The sequence below is a fragment of the Schistocerca nitens genome, chromosome 5, assembly GCF_023898315.1.
Source record: "Schistocerca nitens isolate TAMUIC-IGC-003100 chromosome 5, iqSchNite1.1, whole genome shotgun sequence".
In the NCBI taxonomy this organism is placed as follows: domain Eukaryota; kingdom Metazoa; phylum Arthropoda; class Insecta; order Orthoptera; family Acrididae; genus Schistocerca; species Schistocerca nitens.
The window spans coordinates 691297751-691310605 of NC_064618.1; the positions used below are offsets into that span (position 1 = coordinate 691297751).

A 12855-nucleotide genomic window follows, 5' to 3' on the forward strand; every position below is an offset into this window, starting at 1 on the left:
CAATTTTAAGTCATACAATTCTGAAAACTTGTCAAACTCTTTGCAGAACAGCTATGTTGTAGTGGGAAATGGAGACAGTGAATGGTTCCAGATGAGCAATTTGTAATCTCTGATTGACTGACTGACTGACTGACTCATCATCAACCAGCCCAAACCACTAAGGGCAGAAACTTGAAATCTGGAGAAGGTGTGGATCTTGTACTATTGTATCAAGAAGGGACTTTCGAATTTCAAACCCTAAGGGAGTTAAAAACGGGATGAAGTGCCTTTAAATTTAAAAAAAAGGAGCTATTAAGGCTATTTTGAAGGAAGACCAGCGAAAATTGGTATTTGGTTTCATGGTCAAAAACAAATAAATGCGTGTTCAGCATTTATGGAAATTTAACCGTATGGAGGGGGAGGGGGGGGGATGAAACAGTGGATGAAAGCTTTTCTTGAAAATATATCCTTATCAAAGAACTACTAAAGTATTTTTCAAGCTACACCTATGAAATTTCATATTTGACTTCTCGGTAACAAATAAAAAAGTATGCTTTTCAGTGTTTTTGAAAACTGAACCCCTAAGGGGGTGAAATAGGGGATGAGATTTTTTATGAAAATATTTTATTATGAAAGCATTTTTAAAGCTAAGTCCATGAAAATTTAAATTTGGATTCTCAGTTAGAAATAAAAAAGTATGTTGTTCACTGTTTTTGGAAATCCAACCCCTATGACAGTGAAATGGGAGATGACATTTTTTATGAAAATATTTCATTATAAAAGCATTTTTAAAGCCAAATCTTTGAAAATTGGCATTTGCCTTTTTGGCCAGAGATGAAAAAATATGTTTCACTGTTCTTGGAAAATTAACCCCGAGTGGGGTCATACTGATTTACTGACTCATCATCACGCAACACAAATCACTAAAAATAGAAACTTGAAGTTTGGAGAGGGAATGGATCTTATACTGTAGCCATTATTTACGAAGGGATTATCCGAATTTTCACTCCTAAGGGAATGAAATAGAGGATGAAAGTATGTTGCTAAAAAATGGCTCTGAGCACTATGGGACTCAACTGCTGTGGTCATTAGTCCCCTAGAACTTAGAACTACTTAAACCTAACTAACCTAAGGACATCACACACATCCATGCCCGAGGCAGGATTCGAACCTGTGAAAGTAGCAGTCGCACGGTTCCGGACTGCGCGCCTAGAACCGCGAGACCACCGCGGCCGGCAAAGTATGTTGCTATTAAGGGAATTTTGAAGTTAGAACAACGAAAACTGGGATTTGGTTTCTCAGTCAGAAAAAAATATGTGTTTCAGCATTTTTGGAAATTCGAACACTAAGGGGTAAAATATTGGGTGAAAGTTTTTTTTTTAAAACAAATTATTACTGAACAGCTACTAAATCAATTTAAGGAGACTTCTATGACAACTGATATTTGAATTCTCAGTTACAAATGAAAAAAAATTAGATTCCTGGGAATTCAACCCCTAAGGGAATGCAACAGGAAATTAAAATTTTTAATAAAATCTTTTGTTACACTAAAAAAAATTAAAGCAAAATTTATGAAAATTAGTATTTGACTTCTCAGTTAGATATAAGGGAATATTTGTTAGATGATAAAAGTTGCTATGGAAACATCTCCACAAGAATGCAAAAGGCATGATTAACAAGAACTTTAGACTCCAGCTTGCTTTTTAGTAAAAAGTACATGCGAAAAAGACCATGGTTATATGGCCTTCATCAGCATGAAAAGGTTGGAAGGTGCAATTAATGAATAACATAAAACTTCAATTAAATGAAAAGAAATTCTCTGCAGGCCATACAGAATACGCGAGCGAAGCACAACTGTTGCTAAGTTACTTATAAATAAAAGAAGCCCCAGTAAAATTATACAAGTCACACATGTAACTTATTCATACAAATAAATGTAAATAATTTATCGGAATTTAATTTCAGTTTCAAATGTACCCTCTCTGATTTCAACACAGAAGTTGTTCTCACAACATTGTACGTTCTGACAACATTAAAAATGTAAAAACATGACACTACTAATTCATTTCTTGTATTTAGTCTACCTTTGTAGATTTCACAATTCATATATCCAAACAAAAGCAATGACTTAGAATGTGAAGGTGCTCCACGGAAGAAGTGTCAGCTATGTTTTAGTAGGAAAAGGGACAGCAAGTGGTCTGGGACCAAATATGGAGTCCAGCAGAGGAGTGATTTGCTTCCACCAAGAGACACTAAAGTAGTCTGCTTCATGCATCTACAGGGCTATAGCCGGCATAGAGACACAGACACCACAACCAACTTCCTCCTTTCGGCGAGACTGCTGATGCAAGACTATTCTGTCCCGTGTGTACCAGGGCCGACATGAAGTCACACTCCCATCACTTCACCAGCAACAGTTGCAATTCATGACATGCTTACAGTTCACACAGTTGCAGCAACAGTTCCAGTATACAGTTACCACACACCAACACAAGTCATCAATCACCACAATTACAGTGATATGCTATAACCGAGTAATCATTAGCCACGGAAAGTGGGGGAGGGGGGGGGGTGAGGAGACAGCAGAGATGATGGTGGTAGGAGAGGTGGGAGGGGCAGAAGGGAGGAGGGGGAGCCAGGAGGGGCAGCCAGGAGGAGGTGGTGGGAACAGAGACAGAGACGGGGGCAGACACAGAGAGGGGGGGGCAGACAGAGAGAGAGGGGGGGCAGACAGAGAGAGAGGGGGGGCAGACAGAGAGAGAGAGGGGGGGGGCAGACAGAGAGAGAGAGAGGGGGGGCAGACAGAGAGAGAGAGAGGGGGGGCAGACAGAGAGAGAGAGAGGGGGGGACAGAGAGAGGGGGGGCAGACAGAGAGAGAGGGGGGGGGGCAGACAGAGAGAGAGGGGGGGGAGCAGACAGAGAGAGAGGGGGGGACAGAGAGAGGGGGGGCAGACAGAGAGAGAGGGGGGGCAGACAGAGAGAGAGGGGGGCAGACAGAAAGAGAGAGGGGGGGCAGACAGAGAGAGGGGGGGCGACAGAGAGAGAGAGGGGAGGCAGACAGAGAGAGAGAGAGAGAGAGAGAGAGAGAGAGAGAGAGAGAGAGAGAGAGAGGGAGAGGGAGGGAGGGAGAGGGGGGGGGCAGACAGAGAGAGAGGGGGTGGGTGGGGTGGGGGACAAAGCTGCCCCAAAAGGCATACACAAATAAATTCCTCACAAGATTTATTACAAACAGGTTGTAACTAGTCTTAAGGCTGTGCCATGAAATGTCGCTTAGCCTTATGTTGCAGAGGGATGGGGTGCATGCTTCCTCAGAGTACAGCTCTTGTAAGCATCTCAAAGTCTCTGGTGTTTCAGCCTAATGGTTTCTTAGCAACGTGTACACCATTTTATCGAATATCTTTCTCTAGATATCTTTACTATACTTGGATGCATCAGGAATCAAGGTTTAGTATTACGGTTTTGATAGTGTTTTAGACAGTTTTTTTTCTGCCATTGGCTATTTTATCCACTGCGGGAATACGTTTGCAAATGTCTCGCTAGAATGCACAAGAGTACGGTAACAAAAGTATCACCATCTAGCACAAGTTTCACAGCTGGTTAGAGGAAACAGAGTGCGAATTATACCCTGTATGTAAAATATGTCCCGTTACTTTAGTTTCTTTGCCTGCTGACTGGGGTTGGTTGGTTGGTTGGTTGGTTGGTTGGTTGGTTTAAAAGAGGGGGGGGAAGGGATTAAACTACAAGGTCATCGGTCCCTTGTTCTGAAGGAAACAATGCCACAAGGGTGAGAATAAGACAATGAGACTTACAACACAAAACACAATGAAAGGAAAAACCACAACGACTGATGGGCAACAAACACTTAAATGGACAAAAGGGGACAAAAAATCGATGAAGACACAAGAAACAGGTAGAAGAGGTTAAAAAAATAAATCTGGTTACCATGGCTGGCTGACCATGAGGATAAAAAGGAAAAGCCAGCCACTTTGCAACACATTAAAACCTTCACCCTGAAAGCACTAGGGTGGAGGACACACAGGGACAAAAGACATGTACTAAAATGTAGAGCAATAGATAAAACTCACCCTCATGAATAAAATGTAAAACTAAAGCTGCTGTTGACGCATTGTCGCACAACCCCCAAGGTAGGGTGCTGAGATAGTTGAAAGTCTGCCGCAGAGCGGCTAAAAGTGGGCAGTCCAAGAAGAGATGGATGACCATCATTTGTGAGCCACAGCGACACCGAAGTGGGTCCTTGCGACAGAGGAGATAATCGTGTGTCAGCCACGTATGGTCAATGCGGAGCCGACAGAGAACCACAGAGTCCCTAAGAGAGGCGCACATGGAGGTCTTCCTCCACACGTTCTTAGTTTCATTAATGGCACACAGTTTGTTGTGCATACTGAAGTTATGCCATTCCTTCTCCCAAAGCCCCAAAACCTTGCGGCATAATACTGAACGCGGGTCAGTTTCAGAGAAGCCGATCTCCACGAGTGGTTTCTGCGTAGCCTGTTTGGCCAGCCTGTCAGCAAGTAAGTTGCCTGGTATTCCGACATGACCTGAGGTCCAGACAAACACCACTGAATGACTGGACCATTTCAGGGCATAGAATGACTCCTGGATGATCGCTACCAAAGGATGACGAGGGTAGCACTTGTCGATAGCTTGTAGACTGCTCAAGGAGTCAGTACACAGGAGAAATGACTCACCTTGGCATGAGTGGATGTGCTCAAGAGCATGAGATATGGCCGTCAGCACTGCAGTGAAAACACTGCAGCCATCTGGTAAGGAGTGCTGCTGTTCCATATGTCCTCCATGAACATAGGCAAAGCCAATGTTGGCCAACAGCCATCGAGCCATCGGTGTAAACCACTTCATGGCCCTGGTACAAGTTGAGAATCAAGAGGACGTGAGAGCGGAGAGCCCAGGGTTAATTGAGTCTTTAGGGCCATGTGAAAGGTCCAGGCAAAGCTGCAGGCTAGGTGTACACCATGGAGGTGTTTGTGAATGAACCTTATGTATAGGTGGTAAAGGCAAAGACTCCAGTTCAGAGAAAAAGGATCACACACGAACTGCAATTGTAAGCCCTGACCTGGGCCGCTGATGAGGGAGATGAACTGTTGTGGGTGGGAAAGGGAGATGGTAATTCGGATGCACAGGAGAACTACAAACATGTGCAATGTAACTGGAGAGCAGTTGTGCTCACCGAACCTGCAATGGAGGAACTCTGGCCTCCACCAGGATGCTGGTCACTGGACTCTTCCTCAAATCTCCTGTAGATAGGCGAACACCACAAGTGTACTGGGTCGAGTAAATACAATGCTGAGGGTGCTACCGAAACATAAACCACACTCACATAGTCAAGGCGGGATTGAACAAGGGCTCTGTAGAGCTGCAGCAGCATAGAGAGATCTGCACCCCAGTTGGTGTTGCTCAGGCAGCAGAGGGCATTGCGGTGCTGCAACCACTTCTGCTTAAGCTGACGGAGGTGACGAAGCAAAGTCAATCGGGCGTCAAAAACCAGTCCTAAGAATCAATGTGTCTCCAATACAGTGAGTGGATCATCATTAAGGTAAATTTCTGGTTCCGGATGAAAAGTACAATGCTGACGGAAGTGCATAACACACGACTGCGGTCAAAAAGTGGAAACCATGGGGTAGAGCCCATGACCGCCTTGTGGATGGCTCCCTGTAGGTGCCGCTCAGCAACACCAGTACTGGTGGAGGAGTATGAAATGCAGAAGTCGTCTGTATACACAAAAGGTGAGACGGACAGCCCTACAGCTGCTTCTAGACCATTAATGGCCACTCAAAAGAGAGATACACTCAATACGGAGCCCTGCAGAACCATATTCTCCTGGATATTGGGGGGAACTATGGGAGGCACCAACTTGGACATGGAAAGTATGAAGCGACATGAAATTGTGGATAAAAATCAGGTCTGGGTCTTGGAGACCCCACTCTTATAATGTGGCAAGTATATGATGTCGCAAGGTCATGTCATGCACTTTTCGTAAATCAAAAAAGATGGCAACCAGGTGTTGGCATCTGGAAAAGGCTGTTTGGATGGCAGACTCGAGGGACACAAGATTGTCAGTGGTAGAGCGACCCTGGTGGAAGCCGCCCTGACATGGAGCCAGTAGGCCACGTGAATCCAGGACCCTACCTAACTGTCGCCACACCATACATTCCAGCAGCTTACAAAGAACGTTGTTAAGGCTGATGGGCAGATAGCTATCCACATCAAGCAGGTTTTTACCAGCTTTAAGCACTGGAATGATGGTGCTCTCCCGCCATTGCGACGGAAAGATGTCATCGCACCAGAACCGGTTGAAGATGATGAGGAGACTTCGCTTGTAGTCTGATGAGAGATGTCTAATCATCTGACCATGGATCCAATCTGGCCCAAGAGCTGTGTTGGGGCAATGTGGAAGGGCACTGAGGAACTCTGACTCTGTAAATGGGGTGCTACAGGGTTCACTGTGGCATGCTGCAAACTTCCCTTTCCATTCGCCGTTTGAGGGTGCAAAAGGCTGGGGAGTATTTCTCCGAAACAGAGGCTCGAGCATAGTGCTCAGCAAAGAGCTCAGCAATCGCTTTTATGTTGGTAGGTAATACGCCGTTGATGTTAATGCCAGGGACACCTGTTGGGGTCTGGTACCCAGAAAGACGTCTGATCTTAGTCCAGAATTGGGAAAGTGATCTATGGCACCCAATGGTCGAGACATATCTCTCTTAACACTCCTGTTTCTGTATTTTGATAAGCTGGTGAACATGGGCACGGAGCTACTTAAAGGCTATGAGGTGCTCCAGGGAAGGGTGCTGCTGCTGTAGAGCTCGCTGACGCTTCTTAATTGCCTCAGCGACTTACAGCGACCACCGAGGGACAACCTTTTGCAGGGGGCACCCTACAGAATGCGGGATCACGTTTTCCGCCGCAGTAACGATTGTTGTAGTCAGCTGCTCAACCATCACATCATTGTTACCGTGTGGGGGAAAGCCAACAATGACCGCAGAGGTACAAGTTTCCCAGTCTGCCTTATTTAAAGAACATCTGGACAAGTGTCCATGGGCCTGATGCCAGGGCAGTGAAAGGAAGATGGGGACATGGTCACTACCACACAGGTTGGCATTTAGCTGGGGAAGTCCTGGGCTGCAAATGGATAAACCAATGGCCAAGTAACTACCTTGATCCACACTGAAACATGTGGCAGCCCCCGTATTTAAGATGCAGAGCTCGAACTGAGACAGTAAAGTTTCGACATCTCTGTCTCGGCCAGTAAGCATGGTGCTACCCCACAAGGGGTTATGGGCGTTAATGTCTCCCAAAAGTAGGAGTTGATCAATCAGTGCAGCTAATACATTCAGGGGTACCGCAGCATCTGGAGGAAGATATGTATTCCAGACAGTTACTTCCTGCGTCACTCCTATTCTGACAGCCACAGCTTCAAGAGGGTTTGAAGGGGCACAGTTTCACTACAGACTGAGTTTAGAACATAAACACAAACTCCACCTGACACTCTATTATAGTTGCTACCGTTCCTGTAATATCCCTTATAGCAAGGGTCCGCATGTCCGGGAACCAGGTTTCCTGGAGAGCAATGCAGAAAGCAGGTTTAAAGCTTAACAACTGTCACAGCTCAGCCAGGCAGTGGAAAAAACTGCTGCAATTCCACTGGAGGATGGCGTCATCATGAGACTGGGAAGAAATGGAACATTCAATGAAGCAGTTTATGCCTCAGGGTCACCTGCTGCCACAGACTTATTGCCCAAGCCATCTATATCCATTGTGTCTGAGGGGTCGGCGAGCTGACTGGGGGTAACATATTATTAGCAAGTTGTTTTTTTTGTGTGTGTGTGTGTGTGTGTGTGTGTGTGTGTGTGTGTGTGTACTGTGCATGAATTTAATGAGTTTTACTTTCTTGTGAATAACAGCAGCATATGAGTTTTAAAGCTACACAATATATATTCAGTATGCAATGTATCAGGTAAAATTACAGAACACTCGGTTAGGATGAAAGTGAAGAAACGTTGTGCACCCAGACACAATGTAAACATGAATCAAGAACAAAAACATCATAAATCCAGGCAAGGGTACTTAGAAAATTTTAACAGAGCAATGTACAATGGAGCTGAGTGCTTATGTGTGCAACATCAGTTAAAATGCATATTTTTGTAATACACGAATTTAAATACGACATATGCAGTGTGTAAATTACCATGACAGTTGCTCGTGTCAGCCTATCACAGTGCAAGATCCTAGGCATCTTGGAAACATCACTGTTTCTCACACGATCTCAAACACTGTTGTTTGACCACAAAATATTACAAGCGTGAAGTTTAAAAATCAAAATACCAAAGCAAAGCTAATGAACACCACTTTAAATATCTCTCCAAAATGCATCTTTCAGTATGATTTGTTGTGGTAACATGTTGGGAAATGTGATGTTGGGAGATAAAAAAGCTATGTGTGTATTATATCTTGGAGTTAGCTTTTGACATTTCATAGTTTATTATGAAACAGAAGGGAGGTGCAGTATGTAAATGTTTGGCTAGAGTGTAATTATGTGTCTTCTCTTCCTCCCCCCCCCCCCCCCTTTCAGAAATCTTGGCTGTGGTGACAGACTGATCTGTAGTGTAGCCCAAGGTCTAGGTTAGTTCCTATTGATAAATGTCATAGCCTTCCCTAGTAGGAAAACCCCGTGATAGCAGTGAACCTGTTAACAAACCACTGACCAGCACTCTGATAAAACACTGTCACCATGGCCTGGAAAAGCTCAACCATATCATTCATCAGGGCTTCGACAACCTTCAGTTGTGCCCCGAGATGAGAAATATACTACTCATATTACTCAAATTACTACACATAACATCCAAAGTAGTAATCCATAGTCCAACCAACCCACTGAACACCCTTGTTCATCCCCACTCCAATCCTGTTCCCACGGGTCGTTTCCTCATGGGAGACCCACGTGCCAGACCTGTCCCACACCCCAACCACGATCTCCCACTGCAGTCTAGTCACAGGCATTTCCTACCCTATAAAAGGCATGCCTACGTGTTTAAGCAGCCATGTTATGTATTACTGTGCAGAATTTTATGTGGACATGACAAGTAACCACCTGTCTATTTGCATGAATGGCCACCACCAAACTGTGGCAAACTGTGAACTCTGCCACTCAGCTGCCAAATATACTGCTCCCCACACCACAAATGACTTTGAAATAGCTGCTTGGCTAGGCATGCTATGTGGAGAATCCCTTCCAGTACAAATTTCTCTGAACTATGCAGGTGGCAATCATCTTTCTAGCATATCCTGCATTCTCCATGTCCCCCTAGCCTCATCTTCCACTAACCTGTTTCCCACAGTCTCTCCTTCCCTTTTCTCTCGTTGACTACACCAGTCATTCCCCACCCAGAATGTGTACTGCCTTCTCCCATCACTCTTTCTTCCCCCTCTACCATGTGAATACCCCTCCCCTTTCCCAACTCTATACCCCTCCCTGCCTCCCTCTCTGTCTCAATCTTTCTGTCTTTAATTCCCTCCCCATCTCTACAGCTCTTGTGTGCTCTACTCCCTAAGAACCGCTTTCATCTTGTATAAATTCTGAGTTGTCTGTCTTTCCCATTCCTGGCAAGCATTACCCTCTTCTTAACTCGTCCATCCTTCCCTAACCTCCTTCCCTCTTCTATCTGTAAAGCACCTGCTCTCAATAATAGATAAGCAATAATCAGTGTCGCCATGGCCACAGTAGTATGCATTTGTATGTGTATATGGGTTCATTCTGCTAGAAGAAAAGCCAGGGAGCTTGAAAGCTAGTGAACACTTTTCTGTTATGTTTGCCTATGCACCACAGATCTGACTGTTATAGGCAAGTGGTTGCCTTTCTCTTATTTTAAGTATTTGTTTTATTAATTAATTTCCATTTTTGCTATCTATGAGGAAAAGCTGTACTTGGATTGAAAAAGTTGTGAGAGGCTTATCACTGGCACTCCTGAAACTGGAGCAGCAACCTGATAATGAGGAATCTTGTTAGCTAACAAACAGGAGTCTAGTGCCTCATCCATAAACGAAGATTGTTGGATTCAGATGATGTGCTACCTGACAGGGAGGATGGCCATGGGCTAAATCATTCTGGAAGAATATACCATTGTTTCACAAGACGACCCAACTCAGTATGCAGTGAATCTATGGGAGCTTTCTAAGATGATGCAGGAAGTCAACAAGTTTGATTAACTTGTTATCAATCACTCTGCACAATACACATGGAAGGAAATGATTTAACAAAAATCTCTCCCTACAAGGTATGGGGATTTCTGACACACCCACTGATGAATTATGGTTACTGTTGTGACATGGTAATTTCATCAGTGAACAATATGAATGGAATCAGTTAGTGTTTAGCAATTACCCATTGACAACAATCTAACAATCAGTTGTAGGAAGATAATGCATGCAGATGAACAACAGCTGATGATGAAAAGCTGCATTCTTTCATTTGCTGTGCTGCACCAGTCACATGTATTGGAGTTACAAGTCATTATAAAATAACTTATGATGGGATTTCCACAGCTGCACTGTACTGAAATATAATTCGATATTCTTTTTAAAAAATTACACTAACATCAAAGTCTAACTCCCTCTTAAATACAAATGAGAGGCTATAGTAGTTTAGACGGCTGATTAAATATCTGAATCAGTAAATAGGTTAAAAGATGCATTCTGTACCAACTCGTAACTGGGAAGATTAGGAAGTAGTTGGACAGTGAGTAAACAACTAGAGTGCTCTCACTTCTACAGCGGAGTAAAGAACTAAATAAATGTGCACTTACCGAAGACTAACATTTAAAACATGTCAATCAAAATAAAGTAAAATTCACAACATAATGGTCACTAGCTGTAAATCTTATCATCTATAACGTTTGTGATATTTACACAGCCTGCACCCACAGTGAAACTTATTTGCTTGGCTTCTTAAAAAATACAAATAGTTTCATGTGTAAGATCCACCCAACCCTTTCCTCAGTCACGAAAGCATGCCAAATGTAATGAACAGTGTAAACATTCCAATAAAAACAGTACTTCCTATATTTCATTTTTCCCAATGCCATACTATATTTGTGGGCATTTTCTTATGAAAAATGATTTTGTCTTTTGTAATCCAGTCCTCTTTTCCTACGTTTCATTGTGCTGGTCCAGAGTACCTGTGTGGTATTAACAGTAATCTTTTTACACTTTGCTATATAATCAATAAGAAGAATTATTCTGCATTGTGGAAAACACTAGCCACAAGTGTACAACCATTCAGACAGATGAAATCAATTTTCTCTCTCTTGGTGCAAGGTCACTGACTTATACCCACTGTGATGCAACAACATTTTTATTGTTCCTTACAAATGGTGTCCATCCTCGTCACGAAGGCCTATAAATTACTAAGATGAGCAACCTGAAAATATCCTTAATGGAATTACTCACAACTTGCAGTCCTATTGTTCACATTTCAGCTCGCTGTGGCTGAAAAATCAACTCTGGCTCACTACTTTAAGGGACTGAGTAACTATGAAACTTAGTTCACTGTTTAAAATGACTACATATTAAAAAATCTATGGATTCACATGCACAGCTTGTTCATAGATCACATAAATTTTAACATTATCCTTATCACTCAACACAGTTCAGTACCTAAATCTCTCTGTAGCTCCATTACGTATACACTCCTTTTTCGTGACACACTGTTCAAATAATTCAAAACATAGTTCATCTTCAACTTGCCACAACAATTTGGAATACGACTGGCACACAGAAACATGCAAGACTGAAACAAATGAAGCAATTAATTACTTGCAGTTCATATGAAAGCTCTGTTTCAAACAGTTTGCATCAAGTGTGATCTTAGCCCTCAAACGGGCGCGCCATTTTTTGTAACACGAGCCGAATTGCATCGTACTTTGTAAACATGTAAAGAATGTTGTTGTTGTTGTTGTTGTTGTTGTCGTCTTCAGTCCTGAGACTGGTTTGATGCAGCTCTCCATGCTACTCTATCCTGTACAAGCTTCTTCATCTCCCAGTACTTACTGCAACCTACATCCTTCTGAATCTGCTTAGTGTATTCATCTCTTGGTTTCCTTCTACGATTTTTACCCTCCACGCTGCCCTCCAATGCTAAATTTGTGATCCCTTGATGCCTCAAAACATGTCCTACCAACCAGTCCCTTCTTCTTGTCAAGTTGTGCTACAAACTCCTCTTCTCACCAATTCTATTCAATACCTCCTCATTAGTTATGTGATCTACCCATCTAATCTTCAGCATTCTTCTGTAGCACCACATTTCGAAAGCTTCTATTCTCTTCTTGTCCAAACTATTTATCGTCCATGTTTCACTTCCATACATGGCTACACTCCATACAAATACTTTCAGAAACAACTTCCTGACACTTAAAGCTGTACTCGATGTTAACAAATTTCTCTTCTTCAGAAACGCTTTCCTTGCCATTGCAAGTCTACATTTTATATCCTCTCTACTTCGACCATCATCAGTTATTTTGCTCCCCAAATAGCGAAACTCCTTTACTACTTTAAGTGTCTCATTTCCTTATCTAATTCCCTCAGCATCACCTGACTTAACTCGACTAAATTGCATTATCCTTGTTATGCTTTTGTTGATGTTCATCTTATATCCTCCTTTCAAGACACTACCCATTCCGTTCAACTGCTCTTCCAAGTCCTCTGCTGTCTCTGACAGAATTACAATCTCATCGGCGAAACTCAAAGTTTTTATTTCTTCTCCATGGATTTTAATACCTACTCCGAATTTTTCTTTCGTTTCCTTTATTGCTTGCTCAATATACAGATTGAATAACATCGGGGATAGGCTAC

The 12855-nt window shown here is 43.1% G+C and overlaps 1 protein-coding gene across 3 annotated transcripts in view; it reads right to left on the minus strand.

The window, feature by feature from the left end:
• LOC126259765 (protein-cysteine N-palmitoyltransferase Rasp) overlaps positions 1 to 12855 on the minus strand; it is a 167608-nt gene that overhangs the window by 43594 nt on the left and 111159 nt on the right. The window lies entirely within an intron of this gene.